Here is a 21,462-nt window from a genome sequence, read left to right on the forward strand (position 1 = left end):
GAGCAGTTAAAGAATAAGCTGGAGAAGGAATGTCATACAGTGGTCTAAAACCATGGTTTTTGGCTAAGTGCTCAAAGATGGGTCCTGTCTGTCCTTCAGGTAGTTCGTATATGGCCCGATAACCTTCAACAGGATACCAAATGATAGGGCTACAGAACCGACAACCTAGCCAATAAGGACCCTCTCTTAAAATGAGATTGTTGTAAGCGACAAAATGGTCTGTAGCTAGCTTAAAATTTTCATAATTAATGGTTCTCTATTCTATACATTACTAGTGGAAACTATCCACTTGAGCTTAGCTGCAGCCAAGAAGCTTTCCTGAATGGAGAGGAAGTATTATACTCCCTTTTGTACAATCTCTTTCTGAATAGGGCCCAAAATTTTAATTACTCCTTCCCTAGTCATTAGACTTTTGTGATTGGACAGCATTTGCAAAGGGTGCTTGGGTTCACTTCTAACCCAAAGATCTAGGCCATGCTCTTGTCTTTGGAATGCGTTATGAGCCTTGAACCACTTTTGTTGATTGACAACAAATGAGATGAAGGCTTGGAACTGAACATCCCCCAAAAAAGGGTTGGGGTTCTCTTCCACTTCTTCCTCTAATACAAAATTGTGTAAGTAAAATTCACACAGTAACCTTTGAACTTTCCCCATGCTGTTTGCAACAGTTTATAAAATCCTCAATTGTTTTTAATTCTATGGGTTTTCCAGCTCTCACAACTTTAATTTTTAGCTGTAGATATCGTTCTAATAAAAATAAGGCATAATTATTAGCGGGAGATCTGCATTCTAAAACATCAGTATATAATGAGCAGATAGTGTCCATTTGACTCATGACCTTCTCTAATCTGAGCGCTATTTTCTCAATTCTCTCTTCTGCTTTTCGGTATTTGTCGAAGGTCTCACTCTCTAATGTGTTCATGTCCCGAGGCTGCCTCTGTAATTCTTGGTATTTTTGCTGGGAAACCGTTTCTTTCTCAAGCCATTCTATGGTAAATCGAGCCTATGCTAAATCTTCTTGGAGATTTAATACACTAGGGTCATCACTCGTCATGATGTCTTTGGCTTGGATAATTGTCTGAGTAGTTCTGTTATGAGAAGAAATGCCTACTATTTGTGTTCCTTTATGATGGGAGGCCCACACCTCTATCTGAGTGGTCATGCTACAAGAGGGTACCATCCCTGTCTGAATAGCCATGTTACAAGAGGGTACAACCTCTGTCTAGGTAGCTCCTTCTGCAAGAATTGCATGCTGTTCCTTAATGAGTATGGGCTCCGTCTGAATAGCCATGTTACAAGAGGGTACAACCTCTGTTTGGGTAGCCCCTTCAGCAAGAAGTGCATGCTGTTCCTTAATGAGTATGGGTTCTGTCTCAGTCTCTATAGTCCTTCTTTTACATAATTTAGTTTACACTGCTGCATTTACTGTCTCTGGGGTTTTGTTTGGAACCTTCCCCACTGATAATTTTCTTATCTTTTGTCCGAGCCTTTTTACCATTTTCCACAACTTCCGTTGTTCCTTCCTGAGATTTTTAATTTTGTCTCTGTGCTTTTTAGGAGGAGCAACTGTTTTGTTAATCATTTCTACTCCTAATGAGCCTGGTTGCTCATCTTGGCTTTGTTCTACAAGAACCGTGTCCCCAGATTGGTAGTCATCTTCCTGGTTTATTTCTGTTTCTTCTATTTGGTCTATATTCTCCGTATTTAGGCCTGCCTGACTGGGTTCTCCTAGAGGTATATCACCAGGTTGGTTCACCTCTTCTTGAGTGGGCTCTGCCCTTGTTTCTACTTCGCAGCTTACATTTTCTGATATAATTCTCGCGTCATCAGAGTCCTATAAAGATTGGGTTGCTCCAATGTTAAAATTAATCGGGCTTTCGGCTGTATGAAATCATCCATATTGGTCAGGATCTGGGCCAATTCGATATCATGTAACAAATCTCCTAAGGGGCTCGTATTTGATGTCGAGGGGAGTCCTGATTCATTTCTTTCCTCCTCTCCAGAATACTCTAATTCTTCCCCATGGTTTGATTCAGGGTTTTCCTAGCCTTCTATCTGTAAATACTGCTCACTTTCTGGACTGTGTAGTTCTATGGGCTGGCTGATACTGCCTTGGGGATTTTCAGCTTTTCCTAAGTTTGTCCTCAACCTGGCGGAATGTTTGTGCTTTTGGGGAACGTTTGATATATGGGTAGATTCTTCCCCATGGTCCGATTCACGGTTGTCCTGGCCTTCTACCTACAAATACTGGTCACTTTCTGGACTGGATAGTTCTATGGGCTGGCTGATACTACCCTAGGGATTTTCAGCTGTTCCTAAGTTTGTCCTTAACCTGGCGGGATGTTTGCCCTTTTGGGGAAAGTTTGTTGTATGGGTAGTCCTCTTCCTTTTCGGAACAGGGTTAGGTGCAAGCAGAGCTAAACCCCCTTCAATAACAAATATTAATTCTTCCCAAATTGATTGCTGCTGGGCGAGGTTGTACCTAACTATCAACCTAATCAAACAGTGGTGGCTTATGACGGTTTCTATGTTTTGGGACTTTCTTATCCTTCCAGTGGTGTCATGCAATAGAAAATTCAAATATGCATGTAAATTCACAGAACACTTTTGTTTTAGGACTGCTAAGAGTTTAAGTTGACGCAGCCTTACCACGTCTTTTCACCCGTCACATGTGATGTAATTCTGGATGACTCTGGCTAGTTCTGCCCACGGTTCTCCAAGGGATAATGGTTGAACTCCTTTGCCTTGGATGATCAGCTCCTGTCCTTCGTCCTTAAACACTACAATAGCATCCTGCAGCTTCAATCTTTGATTAGCCCATGTGGGTCCTTCTGCTGGTAATCCAGATACTTCAGCTATCACAACATCTGACACTGTGATTTGCCTGCCTCTTATCATGGATTGTCCATTATGTAAATTTTATAGGAACTCAATAGAAATTGCTTCGTTGGGTTGTTGAAACCATGTGAAGTATGTTATCCATCCAGCTCGGGCTATAATTTCTCTGGTTGCATCAGAAACAACCAGTATTAGTGGCTTCCTGCGCACTGTTCTTCCTCCCATACTGCCTGAATTCTACAAACAGTTAGTGTAGCAGAGATATCACAGCAATAGATAGAGCAGAGTGATCGAACAACAAGTTGTTATAATGGTTATATCGGATGATACTTTATGGGCATAAATATTGTTATCTAGGACTTGCTATTATATCACATACTTCGTAATCATGGAATGTCGTATTGCCCTGCAAAATCAAATAAATAGCTGACACGCATACATAGTACATTGGAGGTTGCTCCTCACCCCCCTTTGAAATAATAGTCCGCCTTCGACTGAATGAATGAAGAAATAACGTGGTGGCGGTGAAGTACAGGGTGGTAAGAGTGGCAAGGTACGCATATTAATGAAAGGATCCCATAAGATATCGGAGTGCTGAAATCAATGCATATAATGAGAATTATCAATAAGTGAGGAGATGTCGTGAGTTGATTCAAAAGGGAAAAAGGACAACTGATGCACGAAAGATACTTTATCATTATCATTCCACTTAAAGCTATTATGATTGATTTTTTAAATATATCGCATGCATAAAGGTTCAAAATAAATTAGGAACATAATCTCTTTGTAGTTAAGATAAAAAATAAGAAAATGGAATTGTAATGTCTATTGATGTTGAAAATACGACTCCAATACCATCAACAGAGCTTCTGTTACCTGCAGGAATTTATAGCCTCGACATAGTTTCTTTTTCACCCTTTGGAACCATTATCCTCTATGTATAATTGGAGAAGTGAATTATGATATCAGAGTAGAGACCAATGTGTTGGCATGGTAACTAGATACACACATTTCCATTCACTGGGAAGGAGCGAAAGGTGGGCAAGGCGACTTGTAATGAGACCTCCTGTTCCAAGGACTTTATTTTTTATGCATCCATTAGATCATATCCCTGGTGTTGTGGCCATAGTGAGAATGCCACTTCGCTGCTTCCTTATGATCATGGTAGGCTGGCTCGTGATGAGACCCCCTATCCTCCATCTGTAAAAATCATAGAATTATTAGTAAACATATATATATATATATATATATATATATATATATATATATATATATATATATATATATATATATATATATATATATGTTTCTATTTTTTTTGAACAACACTTCTTGTTTATATATAGAGGGTGGCTCAACGCTCCTTACGAGTAGGGATGGCGGAAAAAGTCTGAACATATCAATAGAAGAAAAAGTATTCCCTTAACCTTATGTAATGATAATGAACAGAGAGAATTATAAGGGTTAGGGAAGAACCAGCATGGTAGAAATAATCAATCAATTTGATTTATAGTGGAAATGAGGACAGTAAAGTGATATAGATGGTTGTGTCCTTTCTCTTTCGATCAATACAAAGAAATCTTATTAATGATGATAATATTCACTATATTTTTTTGTTTCAGTAAGCTTTATATTTGTATCCTTACATATATATTTGTACTTTTGCACCCTATAGAGGATCATAAAAGCGTGAGCAAAGAAAAGAAAGGGTGTTCTCAAACAAATATTCACAAAGTGCTCTTTCCTAAAAAAACCTCACACGAAAAGAATGTTGTTCCTTATTGGGAATAATAAGGAAAGACATGCAAAAATTGTTGTTCCTTAGAGGGAACAACAGATGTTCCCTATAGGGAATAGCAAGGGAAATACACACTGAAAATTTGTTGTTCCTAGGGAACAACAATTGTTCCTTATGTTAGAAAATTATATATTACGGAGCAATGGAACACATAAAATATTGCAGAAATATAAACACAGAAAACGCACAAAACAAGAGAGACACAGATATACGTGGTTCACCCAGTTTGGGCTACGTAGACCCCGAACAGCCAGTCCTTCCTTTTTTTTATCCAGCAAAATGAAGAGACACAACCTACAGCAAATCCGCTGTAATATCCTCTGTTTTCTCTCACAGTCTCACCTCTCTGTTTCTCACTCACAGAATACACATCTATCACACAGCCTCAAATACAATACCCTCATACAAAGAGAGGGGTTGCCTTCTAGGGCAAAAATCCCTAAACTAAACATAAGTTCTACCGTCAGATCATCTGCCTAATGAATGGCCCAGATTGACTAGAAATTACTATACTTTTACAAGGCAATTTTACAGCTGTTTTTAGCTTCGGGGGCACCGCCCCATGGACCCCCCCTGGACCCCCCCTGGACCCCCCTGGACCCCCCCCTGGACCCTCCCTGCAGCAAACATTTTACGGGCGGCGTTGCCGCCCCCATTTCGAGCTGGGGTCCTATGTGGCGATACCTTTGAGTATAGAAGATAATCAGGCTCCACACCCAACACCTTAGAGGGAACAACAGAAAGAAAGAAAAAAAATTGCAGGCGAAATTGCTGTTCCTTTGAGGGAACATCGACTGTTCCTTAGAGGGAGCAACAGTTGTCCCTTAGAGGGAACAATAGTTGTTCTTTAGAGGGAACATCAAGAAGAAACAAACAAATAAGATTGCACGCAAAGTTGCTATTCCTTAGAGGGAACCACGGCTATTACTTTAGAGGGAACAATGGCTGTTCCTTAGAGGGAACAATGGCTATTTCTTAGAGGGAACAGTAGTTGTTCCTTAAAGAGAACAATAAGAAGGGAAAAAATTGTAGACGGAGTTTCTATTTCTTAGAGGGAACAACAGTTGTTCCTTAGAGGGAACAACAGGAAGAAACAAAAATTGCACATGGAATTGTTGTTCCTTAGAGGGAACATCAGCTATTCCTTAAAGGGAACAACAACTGTCCCTTAGAGGGAACAACAATTGTTCCTTAAAGGGAACAACACGAAGAAAATTCACACGAACATTGTTGTTCCTTAGAGGGAACAACAACTATTCCTTAGAGGGAACAACAGATGTTCCTTAAAGGGAACAACAAGAAGAAAATCCACACGAACATTGTTGTTCCTTAGAGGGAATATCAATTGTTCCTTAGAGGGAACAATAGTTGTTCCTTAAAGGGAACAACAGGGAAAATACATACGAAAATTGTTGTTCCTTAGAGGGAACGAAATCTATTCCTTAGAGGGAACTTCAATTGTTCCTTAAAGGGAACAACAAGAGGAGAAGAAAATAGAAAAAAAACTTATATACAATTCATTATACAAGCAAATTCAATCAAACAGAAAGGGAAATTTATGTACAAATTTCAAAAAACAACCAAATTGTTCACTGGACCAATGCTGTGGATGGGCTGCCCTCCTCAGCAAGAATTTGTATAGTGGAATCTTCCCGTAACTGTTGGCAAAATGACTCCCTGGTAAGCGGTTTGTGATAGAGGCATACTCGATGTCCATTCGCTTTAAAGGAATAGCCAGATCCATCAATGTGGCTAATGTGAGGGTGCCATTATCATGCACCTGTTCTATCTCATAGGGGCCTAACCATCTGGTCTGGAGTTTTCCCGAGAAATTCTAGAACCTAGAATCATACAAAAGTGCCCAATCACCTTCGTGGAAGATCTTCTTCTTGATAAGGGCATCATGCCATGTCGCTCTTTATTGTTGAATCAGTGCAGTATGTTGAAGAGCTGATAGCTGGATTGCATCCAATTCATTGATTTGATGTAGCCTATTAATCTGTGCTTCATTTAAGTCCAAACCTACTTCCTGAGCTATCCTTAATGTCTGAATTTCAAATTCGATGAGGAAGATAGGTTCTTTGCCAAATATTAGCTGATATGGGGAATATCCCGTGGTATTTCTCCGTGTTGTGCAGTATGCCCACAGGGCTTCTGGCAATCAGGTGGCCCAGTCACGTCTATGTGATGCAACTGTCTTTGTGAGTATTGCCTCAATTACTTTATTAGTGCTTTCTACCTGGCCATTTTCCTGTGGGTGGTATGGAGTTGTAATTGTGTGCATAATATGATGATTTTTCAATGTTGCAACAATATTATGGCCAATAAAATGTGGCCCTCCATATGTGATTATCTCTCTAGGCAGGCCATATTGCACGAACAGTTGAAAAAAAAAGTGTATTATTGAGTCCTTCGTTTCCCTTGGTAATGCTTCTGCCTCTACCCATTTAGTCACATATTCTGTTGCAACTAGTATGTATGTCTTCTAATTATATGATGGGTTTATTGGACCAATGAAAGCTAATTCCCATCACTCAAACGGTTCAATGGCTAACTGCAGATGCAAGGGCATCTCATCAGACTGCCCAGGGCGTCCCATTCTCTGGCAACTATCGCATGCCTGGACAAACTTCTTGGCGTCTTTGAAAATGGTGGGCCAATAATAGTCCATACGTAAAACTTTGTGACCAGTCCTACGGTCTGCAAAATGTCCGCCGCAAGGCCCATCGTGGCAAGCTTTTAGAATGTCGAAGGCTTCCTCTTCCCTAACACACCTTCGAATTTGCATATCGGCTCCGGTGTGGAACAAATATCCTCCGATCCAACAAAACCGAGTGTTGCACTGTACTATTTGTTTTCTTTCATTAGGCGTCAGTTGCTTGGGTAATTTTCCCACTGCTAGGTAGTTTGTGACATCCGCATACCATGGTTTTTTTATGGTGACAGTGAATAAGTGTTCATCAGGAAACTGATCTGCTACTGCTGCCGAGTCGTCTGTCTTTGGCATATGTGAAAGGAAGTTTGCTACTGGATTTTCTTTTCCTGGTCGATCTTTGATTGTTATGTTGAATTCATGTAAAAGGATCAACCATCTAGTCACTCTTCCATTTGTAACAGGTTTATTAGCAGAGTGATCAGTGAATAAAACCATAGGGTATCTTGTTATATAATGTCTGAATTTATTAATAGCATAGATTACGGCCAAAAATTCTTTTTTGGTCACAGTGTAATTCAACTCACCCGGAGATAGATTCTTGTTGATGTAATATATCGCATACGGTTTCTTATCTTTAGTTGAGAACTGCTCCAATGGTTGTATCTGATGCATCAAATGAAATCTGGAATGGAAAATCACAGTTTGGGCCTCGTAATATGTTGGAAATAATACTGAGGGGGGGGGGGGGGTGAATCAGTATTATCAAGTCAAATATTTCCTTTTCAATTCCAGATGATATATGCTACTTCTCTTAATAAAAATTGCGTATATACGCAACTATAGTTAATGAAACCCGCGTATACAAAGCAGACTTATAATTTGATTTATCTTTCAGATGCCAGTTATTAATCTTTGATTCAGAAGCAAATAACCAGTAACCGAAAATAGTAAAACAAAGTAGAAAGACAATCGCACACAAGAACACAAGATATAATGTGGAAACCCAATGTGGGTGAAAACCACCTACTGCAACTTGTCTCTATCTTTTCTTTAATTAGAAACTTCTTTTTACAAATGTACTGGTGCAGTCCTTTTACCAGTACACAGGCTGCAACCTGCAGAGAGCTACAACTCTCTCTCGTTTTCCAGCTTCTCCTGGAAGGGAGCTACAACCCCCTTATCTCTTGCACTAGCCAAGATACTAGTATGTAGGTGCTAGCCTACAGAAGGCTACAACCTTCTCTTTCTTTCAAGGACCACGTTTCATAAATTTTCAGACTGGATCCACAAATAACATCAATCAACCATCAAGATTTTCTGCATCAACCAATCACCTTTTCACCAAAACTAAATCAACATAAACGCCTCTCTAACGACTGTACCAAGATCACAGTAACAGTACCACACACCAAAACTGAACCCAGAACACTGCAGAAATAAATAGAAGCAACAAAAACACAACTCAAAATGTATACGCTACTTTAATGGTCTGAAACTTGCGTGCATACGCTTCTGCGTATGGAACAACCTGCGTATATGCTGTTTTCCTTCACTGAACCTGCGTATATACGCGCTTTAGCTGAATTGAACCTACGTACAGATCTACAAACATAATTCACTCTTTCAAGAATTCAGGCACTGATTAACCCAGACTAACAGATTTATAGATCATGCATGTGCCAGATATAACAGATCAAAATCATGCAAAGATATTATCATTCAAGCCAAGAGATTATGACCCAACAATAGAACTTATCCTTCTTTTCACTAAGGTTCCTCCTTCATTCAGATCCAGATCTGCTCCACAATGCTAATCACCAATATGTCAGATCTCCTACATTATCAGATATTCAATAATAATTCAGATGATGCCTTGTCACATGATCTCCTTCCTCTTTTATATTTTTAGGCCTTCCACAATACCACGGTCCAAAACCATAATAAACCAATACCAAGGGCCCAAAACTTGGGGTCAACACTTCTGACGAGATACCTTGGTCCAAAACCATAGGTTCAAATTCCAAGGACTAACAACCATGGACTAAAATAAGTTTCCCACCATGTACGCGCTTTTCTGTGCATAAAAGTGCGTGTATACGCATACGCGACTTCTGAACGTATAACCTGCGTGTATACGCGCCTTCGGTAAGGTGAACCTGCGTATACAAGATTTCCTTCATTCTGAGCACCTGAACTGAGGTCTGACACCAAAGTGAGTTGCCATCAAGGACAACACCTGTACCATAAGGCCACACCTGTGCCAAAATGCCAACAATCTCCCCCTTTGGACTTGATGGCAACCCCACGATCCTCAAAGTCATTCTCCCCCTTTGTCATCAAGGGGAAAGGGCTGTGCTCCCCCTGAGTACATGCTGATATCTCTGCTCTGCGATGCTAAACATGCTCCCCCTGACTATAGGCAAGATCTGCAAAAAGATGTTCTTCAAGAAGAACCATATACATCATAAAAGACCTTCCTATCACCAAAAGACTCAATACATACAACCATCACCCAACCAAGTGGGGATACATCAGAATTTTACATATGACAACCAATCACATCAATCATCCCAGACATAGTGGGGAAACCAAAATAGGTCGTTACATGACCTTGATAAAATAATATACATGACATAGAGACAAAATATCAAGACTTATGCAGATGACCAATAACTACTATCAGCAGTTTCTGACAATCACTGGATATATCAGCAACCATGTTCTCCTTCTGATCTCCTTTCTGCAGCTGATCCACCTGAACCAAAAACAGCTTGAGTACTAGAACCAAGAGCTTCTAAGGTAATGCCAACAATGCATTATTAGAAGATTATCTGCTCCCCCTGAACCTGTGCCTGAAGGTCTCTGATAGACCCATATCAGACTCTCTTCAAACAGAGTCTGTCCTTGCTGATTTTCTCCAGATACGCGACTGCACCTGCATAAATCGGCGTATGTACGCGGATTCCCCCCATCCAACTCACGTACACCAACTTTTCTTTGATAAGCTTCAACAACAGGATGAAGCATCAACTACTCCCAACTTTTGTCTGAGATATTTAAAAGTTTCCCTGGGCAGTGGTTTGGTGAGGATATCAGCAATTTGTTCCTTTGAAGGAACATACTCCAACTCAACTTTTTGCTCAAGCACTTGTTCCCAAATAAAGTGATATTTGATAGGTATGTGCTTGGTCTTTGAATGCATGACAAGATTCTTTGAAATGCTTATTGCACTCGTATTATCACATAAGATAGAGATAGGTGGAGTACATGTGATTTGAAAATCCTGCAAGGTTTGCATCATCCAAAGAAGTTGAGTGCAACAAGATGCAGCAGCCACATATTCCGCTTCAGCTGTAGATAAAGCAATCGAACTCTGTTTCTTGCTGAACCAAGATACTAATCTGGAACCCATAAAGAATGCACCACCACTTGTGCTCTTCCTATCATCCACGCTTCCGGCCCAATCTGCATCTGTGTAAGCATGAAGTGTGAGATCTGTATCTCTAGGGTACCATAAGCCATAGTTTGAGTTACTTGAAGGTGCTTGAAGATTCTCTTGACTGCCTGAAGATGAGTTTCCTTTGGATTTGCCTGAAATATTCCAACTATTCCCACTGCATGCATGATGTCTGGTCGGGTACCTGTCAAATAAAGAAGACTTCCAATCATAGATCTATAGGTTGGTTGATGCACTGTTTCCGATTCATCATTTGCACTGAGGCTGCATCCTGTAACCATGGGGGTACATACCGGTTTTGAATCTTCCATTCCATACTTCTTCAGAATCTGCTTGAGCTACTTGGATTGAGACAAGAAGATACCGTCTTCATTTGGTTGGATTTGCAATCCAAGAAAGTATGTCAGTTCTCCAAGCAAGGACATTTCAAATTCTTTCTACATCACCAAGGCAAAGCTTTGACTCATAGCTTCTTCATTGCTTCCGAAGATAATATCATCTACATACACAACAAGTATTAACAATTTGTTATTTTTAATTTTTATATAGAGATTGCTATCTACTGATCCTTTTGAAAAACCTTGTTGATGAAGATATTTATCCAAACTATAGTACCAAGCCCTTGGATCTTGTTTAAGCCCATAGAGAGCCTTTTTAAGTCTACATACAAGATTTGGATCATTCACAAGGATAAAGCCATCTGGTTGCTCTCTGTACACTTCGTCTTCTAGGTCTCCATTCAGAAAGGCTGATTTTAAGTCCATTTGAAATACTTTGAACTTCTGGAAGCTAGAGAGAGCAAGGAACATTTTGATGGCCTCAAGTCTAGCAACGGGAGAAAAAGTTTCTTCAAAGTCTATTCCTTCCTATTGAGCATATCCTTTGCAAACAAGTCTAGCCTTGTTTCTAATCACTTCCCCATTTCCATTCAACTTATTTTTGAAGATCCATTTTGTTCCTATGACATTTTTGTCTTTTGGTCGAGGAACCGACTCCCAAGTGTTATTCTTTTCGATCTGCTCAAGCTCTTCATCCATTGCCTTAACCTAACACTCATATTTGCATGCTTCTTTTACATTTTGTGGTTCAGTGGAAGAGAGCAATGCCAAATAGCTTGAAGCTTCTACTATTGTTCTTCTTCTTTGTATACCTGCTTCTTTCTGCCCCAAAATTTGAGATTTTGGATGATTCTTCTGAACGTACCTGGATGGATTCTTTTCTTCTATCCTTATCTATTCCTCTGGTGCCTCTTGTGGTTCTTCTCCATCATCTATCTGATTTAGAGAGTAGTCTTCATCCTCATTGATATTTTCATGATTCACTTCCCTAGGGATGTATCCTTTTTCATCAACCACTACATCAATGCTGTCAACAATTCTTCCAAGCCTTTTATTGTAACACTTATATGCTTTGTTGTAGGGAGAATAACCAACGAGAATGCCTTCATCTGCTCTAGGTTCAAGTTTGCCAAGCTGCTCATCAGTATTCTTAATATAGCATTTGCTCCCAAAAATTTTGAAATGCTTTACTGAAGGAGTTTCACCATGCCAGAGCTCATGAGGAGTTTGAGTTCTGTTCACTCGGACATTTGTATTGTTGAGAATAATAACCGCTGCGTATGCAGCTTCACCCCAGAAGGTTACGGGAGTTCCAGACTCATCAAGCATAGCACGAGCCATTTGTTGGACTGTTATGTTTATCCTTTCCGCCACTCCATTTTGCTGAGGAGTCCTAGCTATAGAGAATTCCCTTCTTATTCCATGTTCTTCACAGAAATCAAAAAATTCATTTGAGGTAAATTCCCCACCTCTGTCAGACCTGAGGCACTTAATTTTGTAATCTGATTCATTTTCAGCCAAGGCTTTGAAGGATTTGAATTTTTCGAATGCTTCGTCTTTGTGCTTCATAAGTCCTAACCAAAAAAACCTAGAGAAGTTGTCAATGAATAGTATAAGGTATTCTTCTCCTCGAGGTGACCTTGTCCTAAATGGACCACATACATCTGTATGGACTAGCTCAAGAGGCCTGCTAGCTGATCCTTCCTTCTCAGGAAAGTCAGTTCTAGTTTGCTTATCAAACTGACATGATTTTCATATGGTGTTGTTTGGAATTTTGATATCTGGAAGACCACGAACTGGCTGGTATTTGCATGCTTTCCTTATTTGTGAAAAGCTTAGATGCCCCAACCTCCAGTGCCATAACCAGTGTTCATCATCCTTGCTTAAATAGCATTGTTGTTGTCCTTCTTCAAATATGTATAGATTATTTGGAGTTCTTCTGCCTTTTATCACTGTTTCTCCTGTATCAAGATCACGAACACTACATCCATTTGATCGAAATATTACCTCAGTTCCTTGATCGCACATTTGACTAACACTTAGTAGATTATGCTTCAAGCCATCAACATACAAAACATTTCCAGCTTTGACCTATTCTTTCAACTGAGAAGTGCCTTTTCCTTTTATGGCTGCAGGGGTATCATTTCCAAAAGACACCTTCTTCCCCTTTTCTACTGCAGTATATGATTCAAGTTTTTCTTTATCCCCTGTCATATGCTTTGAACATCCGCTGTCGATATACCATATATTTTCCTGTCCTTCTGCATAGAAGGCTATCCCACATCTTTCTGGTTGTGGTTCCTTCATTCTCCATGTTCTGGCACTTGAGGTATGTTCCTTCTGAGTTGTCTTCCAAAACCTGCTCCTGCATTCAGAATCTTCATGACCAAAGTTATTACAAATAGAACATTCAACTTCATTTTCAAGGGTCGAAAAGTTGTTATAAGTCCTTTTCGTGATTCCATTCATATTCCTTTGTTTTTGAGCTTCTCTAGTCATGATTGTCTTATAGGAAACACATTGAGCTGCTTTGTGACCAAAATTATGGCAAGAGAAACATTGGCCATTGAAGAAACTCCTGTGATTATCAAATCTATCATCCAATCGATTGTAGTTTCTACTGACATCCATTATTGAGGCAAATTGGGAAGATTTTACCTGTGCCTGATTGTAGCTTCTGTTTGTCCTTAAGGTAGCTTGTCCCCGATTTTCTTGATAGTCTTTATTCGTTCTTGAGGTAAATTGTCCCTGATTTACCTGATGATTTCTATTAGGCCTTTGCTCGCTCTTCTTTGCTGCATCAAGATAACTTTTGGAGGTAGAAGCTTGAGATGTTTCTCCATTATATCCCAGACCTATCTTGATTAGTGGAGAACGCTGCACATTGATAATCTCATCCAGAGTTTCAGATCCTTTAACAAATTTAAGATTAATAGCTTTTGTTTTCTCAATCTCCTTTCTAAGACAAACAATTTCACATTCCAATTTTTCAAGATGTTTTTCCCTTTCAGCCAGTTGATATTGTAGAGACTCAATAATTGCACTTTTCTCTTCTAAGCAGATTTTGAGATTAGTCATCTCTTCAGAAAAACCTTCTACATCTATAGCATCCATGTAGTCATCATCTTCAAAAGCCATTAAAAGTTTATATTTATTACCTCGTTCATCTTCGTCACTATTTGAAAGTCCATCACTATCTTCATGAGTGTAATAGCTTTTCTTATTTGCATTCTGTTTCTTGTTCCATATAACAGGTTCCTTCCCTTTGTCAATCTTATCCTTGTGAGGACATTTGGCAGCATAGTGACCGACTCTTCCACAAGCAAAGCATTTGAAAGGTAACTTACCTCGGAACCGTCCAGTACCCCGTTGAAGATTTCTGACAAAATTTGATTCTTCTTCTTCTTCTGACACGCATCCTGACTCATAGTACTCGCCTTTGCCTGAAGCCTTGAAGGTAGCTTCTCTCCTGTCTGATGGTCCTCCTTTCCTCATTTCGTAAGCAGTTAGAATACCGTGCAGTTGTGACCTTTTAAGGCTTTGTAGATTCTCCTTTTCTTCTATTGCAGAAACTTTAGATTCAAACCTAGGGGACGAAGATCTTAGAACTTTTTCAACCACAACAACCTCTTTTATTTCTTCACCCAAATTTTTCATACAATTAACAATCTCATCTACACGAAGAAAATAGTTAGCCACACTGTCATCATTATACATCTTGAGATTTTCATACTGAATCCTGAGGGTTTGAAGTTTTGCTCGTTTTACCTGATCATCTCCTTCATAGCTTAGGACAATCTTGTCCCATATTTCTTTTGCTGATTTTTACTGCATAACTTTCACGAATTCTGATTGAGATAGACATCCCAATAGAGTATTGACCGCCTTTGCATTTGTTTCATATTTCTTCTCCTCATCCAGATCTGTAGGAGTTGCTACTGGAAAAGTATATCTTATATCTATGATATCCCAGACTTCTGTACCCAACGATTGAAGATAGGCAGTAACTCTTACCTTCCAATATACGAAGTTTGTCCCATAAAAAAGCGGTGGCCTGATTGATGCTTCCCTCTCGTAGTTGCTCATGATGAAGGATCTTCCTTCAAGCGATCAAGCTTCTTCAGAAGGACCTGCTCTGATACCAATTGTTGGAAATAATACTGAGAGGGGGGGGGGGGGGGGGGGTGAATTAGTATTATCAAGTCAAATATTTCCTTTTCAATTCCAGATGATATACACTAATTCTCTTAATAAAAACCGTGTATATACGCAACTATAGTTAAAGAAACCTGCGTATACAAAGCAGACTTATAATTTGATTTATCTTTCAGATGTCAGTTATTAATATGTGATTCAGAAGCAAATAACCAATAACCAGAAACAGTAAAGCAGAGTAGAAAGACAATCGCACACAAGAACACAAGATATAAGGTGGAAACCCAATGTGGGTGAAAATCACCCGCTGCAATTGGTCTCTATCTTTTCTTTAATTAGAAACTTCTTTTTGAAAATGTACTGGTGCAGTCCTTTTACCAGTACGCAGGCTGCAACCTGCAGAGAGCTACAACTCTCTCGCGTTTTCCAGCTTCTCCTAGAAGGGAGCTACAACCCCCTTAGCTCTTGCACTAGCCAAGATACTAGTATGTAGGTGCTAGCCTACAGAAGGCTACAACCTTCTCTTTCTTTCAAGGACCACGTTTCATAAATTTTCAGACTGGATCCACAAATAACATCAATCAACAATCAAGATTTTCTGCATCAACCAATCACCTTTTCACCAAAACTAAATCAACATAAACACCTCTCTGACGACTGTACCCAGATCACAGTAACAGTACCACACACCAAAACTGAACCCAGAACACTGCAGCAATAAACAGAAGCAGCAAAAACACAACTCAAAATGTATACGCTACTTTAATGGCCTGAAACCTGTGTGCATACGCTTCTGCGTATGGAATAACCTGCGTATACGCTGTTTTCCTTCACTGAACCTGCGTATATACGCGCTTTAGCTGAATTGAACTTGCATACAGATCTACAAACATAATTCACTCTTTCAAGTATTCAAGCACTGATTAACCTAGATTAACAGATTTATAGATCATGCATGTGCCAGATATAACAGATCAAAATCATGCAAAGATATTATCATTCAAGCCAAGAGATTACGACCCATCAATAGAACTTATCCTTCTTTTCACTAAGGTTCCTCCTTCATTCAGATCCAGATCTGCTCCACAATGCTAATAAAAAATATGTCAGATCTCGTACATTATCAGATATTCAATAATAATTCAGATGATGCCTTGTCACATGATCTCCTTCCTCTTTTATAGTTTTAGGCCTTCCACAATACCACGGTCCAAAACCATAATAAACCAATACCAAGGGCCCAAAACCTGGGGTCAACACTTCTGACGAGATACCTTGGTCCAAAACCATAGGTTCAAATTCCAAGGACTAACAACCATGGACCAAAATACGTTTCCCAGCATGTACGCTCTTTTCTGTGCATAAAAGTGCGTGTATACGCATACACGACTTCTAAACGTATAACCCGCGTGTATACGCGCCTTTGGCAAGGTGAACCTGCGTATACAAGATTTACTTCATTCTGAGCACCTAAACTGAGGTCTGACACCAAAGTGAGTTGCCATCAAGGACAAAACCTGTACCATAGGGCCACACTTGTGCCAAAATGCCAACATAATATTGGGGCTGTTGATACCAACAGTTTTAAATCTTCGAAAGCAGTGTCACATTTGTCAGTCCATATGAAGTCAATATTTCCTGTTAATGCATATAATGGTGCAACAATTTGAGAGAAATTCTTTATAAATCTTCTATAATAACCAGAAAATCCCAAGAAAATACGTACCTCAGTTTGTGTGGAAGGGGTAGGTATTAAAAGAATTATTTGAATTTTTGCTGGATCTACCTGAATTCCAGCTGCTGAGATGTAGTGACCTAGGATGAGGCCCTCAGTCATCATCATGTGGCATTTTTCATGGCTTAAACAGAGCCTGGTAGCAATGCATCTTTGCAGAACTTTCTCTAGCATTTGTAATGCAGGCTCAAAGTCATCTCCGTAAGGTGTAAAGTCATCCATGTACACCTAGAGTTGAGTATAGACCTTTGGAATGTGGCAGGTGCGTTGCACAATCTGAAAGGTAAGACCCTATAAGCAAATGTTCCCCAAAGGTAGGTAAAGGTCGTCTTATCCTGGTCTTCAGGGGCAATTTGAATTTGATTGTAGCTGCTAAAGCCGTCTAGGAAAGAAAAGAATTTCTTTCCTGCCAATATGTCCAAGACCTGGTCGATGAAAAGAAGGGGAAAATGGTATTTTTTGGTTGCTTTATTAAGCTCTCTATAGTAAACACATATACACCACTTTCCATTCTTTTTTGGCACCACTACTAATGGAGAAACCCATTTGTTGTCAGATATGGGATAGATGAATTTTACATCTAGCAATTTTTGTAGTTCATGTTTAAAAATATCTTTAAGGTGAGGGTTTAACCTCTGTTCAGGTTGTCGAATGGGCCTGGCATCTTTCTCTGTATAGATGTGGTGCATGCATAATTGGGGATCAATCCCTTTCATGTCTAGGTAATCCCATGTGAAAGCCTCTTTATATTTTCTCAGAAGTTGAACAAGCCTCTGCTCCTGGTCATCAGTCAGGTTTTTGTTGATATTTAAAGTTTTCCCTTGCTCAATTTCTATAGTTTTGATATTATAAACAGAAGTTGTTGGTATTGATTGGTCATTAATATCCTTTAAGGGGTCTTCTTCCATTTCGTTATCCATGGCTGCTTCGATCATGTGACATTTTGGATGGGATACGACATCTTGTTGGTTAATGAAAGTGTTAATGATGTCATCTTCTGTTTGGTCCTTGAATTCGAGAGCATCTTCTATGGTTAGTGGTGATCTAATGTTTTCACTTAGATATGATACAAGTTGTTTTCTAGTTTTTATTATTGTTAATCTTAGCTGAGCTGGAGGATATAGGGCTAAATTCTTCACATTACTTGCTCTTACTATAGTCATGCTGCCTGTTCGATAGCTTATGTAAGAATCTGTTGTTGCTAGCCAAGGTCTTCCTAGAATTAGAGGATTTCTGTCTAGCTGGTTTCTAGGATTGATGATCAAAAAATCTGCTGGGTATTCCCAGAAATCTACAGACACCATTACATCCTGTAATGTACCTTCTCGTTTGACTACCAATCGATCAGCTAGTTCCAGCAGGGTTGGATCCAAGGATGTAATGCCAAGTTTTTGATAGGTCGTCATTGTAAGAATATTGATGTCTGCTCCTAGGTCGACTAATGCATTGGGGAAGGAGCATCCATTTATTTGGACCATGGCTATAGGATTACCTGGGTCCTCATATTTTACCGGTGTTTCTCTGCCTGATAATAAATCAGACAAAGTACCAACTACATAGACAATTGGGGTAGCTTTTATTTTCCTCTTCGGTTTTTTGGTACACAATTCCTTAATAGTTTTTGCATAAATCGGAATGTCCTGAATAGCCTGGAGGAGAGGTATTTTTACACAAAAATTTTTCAATTCTCCCAGAAGATCAAAATCAGGGTATTCGATCGAACATGTTATAATTAATCTCTCTGGGAATGGTGGAGAAGAGGTACTAGATCATTAGTTTTTTGTCTAACCATATTCTCCACTTGTGGTACTTGTTCTACAGGTGACAGATTTTCAATTTGTACATTTTTATCCCCCTCTAATTCTATTATCCGCCTAGACCTTAATTGAATCTCATTACACTCCCTCAGCTCAGTTTCTGGTTCTGGTCCTTCAATGATTTGCACAGATTGGACCGGTCTATTATTGGGGTTCGGGTTGGGCTGGGCTAGAAGCTGTGGTCGTATGTTGGTCTGGGGGTTCTGTTGCAATGTGTATGGCACTGGCAGTGTAGGTTGAGTAAGGGGGATTGTTACTGCTGGCTGGTTTGCAAGTCTTGGCCAGCTTGACTTCCAACTCTGGTTTTGTGAGGTGGAGGGTGGCCATTGAGATATGCATTATTTTGCCAGAATGTTGGAAAGTAAGAGGAACTTAGCCAATTGTTATTTTGATTTGATTGGATGGCCCAAAGTGGCATAGGGAATGGCTGTTGTGACCAATTGGGAAAATGTGGCTAGTTTTGCCACATAGCTCCTGGGTATTGTTGTGAATTGTATTTTGAGGATTGAAAGAAAGAAGATGGGTCATTAGGCGTACCTATTTGTTGTGGTTGCCATTGGTGATGCTGATTTAGCAGGTAGATGGGTTCTTTTTCTTCTTCTGCCTCCTTATAGACTGCTTTCAACCCCGGGAGTGATGGGCAACTTTTTGTGGCATGATCTTTGGTACATATGGCACAATTTTGTACCATATTCAGTGGGCACTCTTTGTGACTATGCTTTTTCTTGCATCTAGGAAAAAATATCACTAGGTTTTGTTTTGCTTGGCTTGCATGATGTCTAGCTGTGTCATTAAAGTTCCCAAGATATCTGTTTTGAAATCCTCAAGCAGGTTTCCAATTTCTGCACGAGTAATTCTCCCGCCAAAGATTTTGCTATCCCTGGTGGTCATGTCGCGTTCTGCTGGTTTCAATATTGTGCTGCCTCTTGAGGACCTGATACACAAATTAATAATATTAGCATAATATTCCTGATATATATCACCTTTACCCATAATATTTAATGTTTCTATCCATTGGTCTTTCATTCCTTTAATCAATGTATTTTTTAATACATTATTAGGCAAGGGCAGAGTTGCATAGGGAGATCACTAGAGGTTATATTGAAAACGTTCCACATATTCTTCCAACGTTTCACTAAGTCTTGCTACCATTTGAAATATTTCATCTTTAAATTCCATAGATCTGCAATAGTCCTGATAGTTTTTTAGGAAAGAGGTTTTCATTTGATCCCAATAATTTATTGTGCCTTCACCTAGCCCCATAAACCAACACAGGGCTGCTCCTTTTAATGTAGAAGGAAAAAGCTTTAGTTTCTGGGGGTCGCCGGTATAATCATAAACCCGACATAATACATCAAATTCAAATAAAAATGCATCTGGATCCTCTTATGTGAGCCCATGAAAGGTGGGAATATTTTGGACAGGAATAGATTTCATGGGTGCGTTGATAGCTGTGTCAACGATGGGGTACTGTAATGTAGAGGTCTGAGGTGCTTGTGGATTTTTGGCCATTTGATCAAATATATGCTAGTACCCTTCCGGGATCTCTAGAGAGTTATTCCTAGGGTGGCTAGAAGGGATGGGGTTGATCTTAACAACGCTCCCTCGATCTGGGATATTGTGTTTTCTTTGTTCAATTATTCTCTGAGGGAATCTTGGTTCCTCTGTTTCCCTTGTTTCTCCTCCTCCTTCACGAATATTACAAGAATTCCCTTCTTGTGAGGGACTTGGGCACAAATTTTCAATACCTTGAAAACTGGGCTCAGTTCCTTTTGTTTTACTATGGACCTCAGCATAGGCTATAGATGGTGAGCCTGTGACCCGAAGGGAGACAATAGGTTGTCTGGAAGCAACTGTTCGAGGACCTACTGATGGCTGAGATTCAACTTTCTTTAAGATGTCGTCTATGAAAGTTGATCGTCCAAGGGTCACTAGTCCCTTAGATTTTTCAGGTTTGGGTAGTGGAATTGGATTGCTTTCAGATCTTTTCTTCTTAGTCATTCATGCAAACAGTTCAAATGTTTATCTCTAGCATAATTTCTTACTAGTTCTGCTGGAAGGTGGGTGGTGGAGCAGCCATTTTACTTTCTTCGTACGCAGTTTATTACCTTTCGTTTTTAATACCTAGTTCTCCCTCAAAAGACAAGCATCAAATACCTACCTTAATTTTCTGTAATTGTGTTGAAAAGCGGGTGGAGGAGAAAGCACTTTACTTGCCCGTTACGTAGGTTCTTACCTTCCGTTTTCAATACCCAGTTCTTCTTCAACAACAATTAGCACATGTGCATCACTCTTTATAAATGGATACACTCTCCCCGGCAACGACACCAAAATGTTGCATGACAAAAGGTGCCTTTTAAAACTCCTAATTATCCTCACATTAATTATCAATCCGGGTAAGCCTTCTAATTTCAAGAGTGTACACAGTATGTGGCTGCTATTTAATTCAGAGAGTAATGCTTTCTAAATTGCAGTATAGGTCTTCAAATACAAGAATAAATGGATGCTTCTAATAATTTCCAATAGCAATCATTAAAGGAAATATAATACTAAACTTTAGAACTCAAGCGTCTACTGAAAATGTAATCAATCCCTACTCAAGCAATTCGAAATGATATCAGTTGAGAGTATAGTAGTGATATCTTGTCTCTTCTTAATTGATTCAATA

At 39.5% G+C, this 21,462-nt stretch overlaps 1 pseudogene; it reads right to left on the bottom strand.

Moving 5' to 3' along the window:
* Positions 1-1,408: 1,408 nt before the first annotated feature.
* LOC149209714 (uncharacterized) overlaps positions 1,409-21,462 on the bottom strand; it is a 92,549-nt pseudogene continuing 72,495 nt past the window's right edge.

The sequence above is a fragment of the Pinus tabuliformis genome, chromosome 1_2, assembly GCF_031772625.1.
Source record: "Pinus tabuliformis cultivar Carrire ecotype Pingquan chromosome 1_2, CPIR1, whole genome shotgun sequence".
NCBI lineage: Eukaryota > Viridiplantae > Streptophyta > Pinopsida > Pinales > Pinaceae > Pinus > Pinus tabuliformis.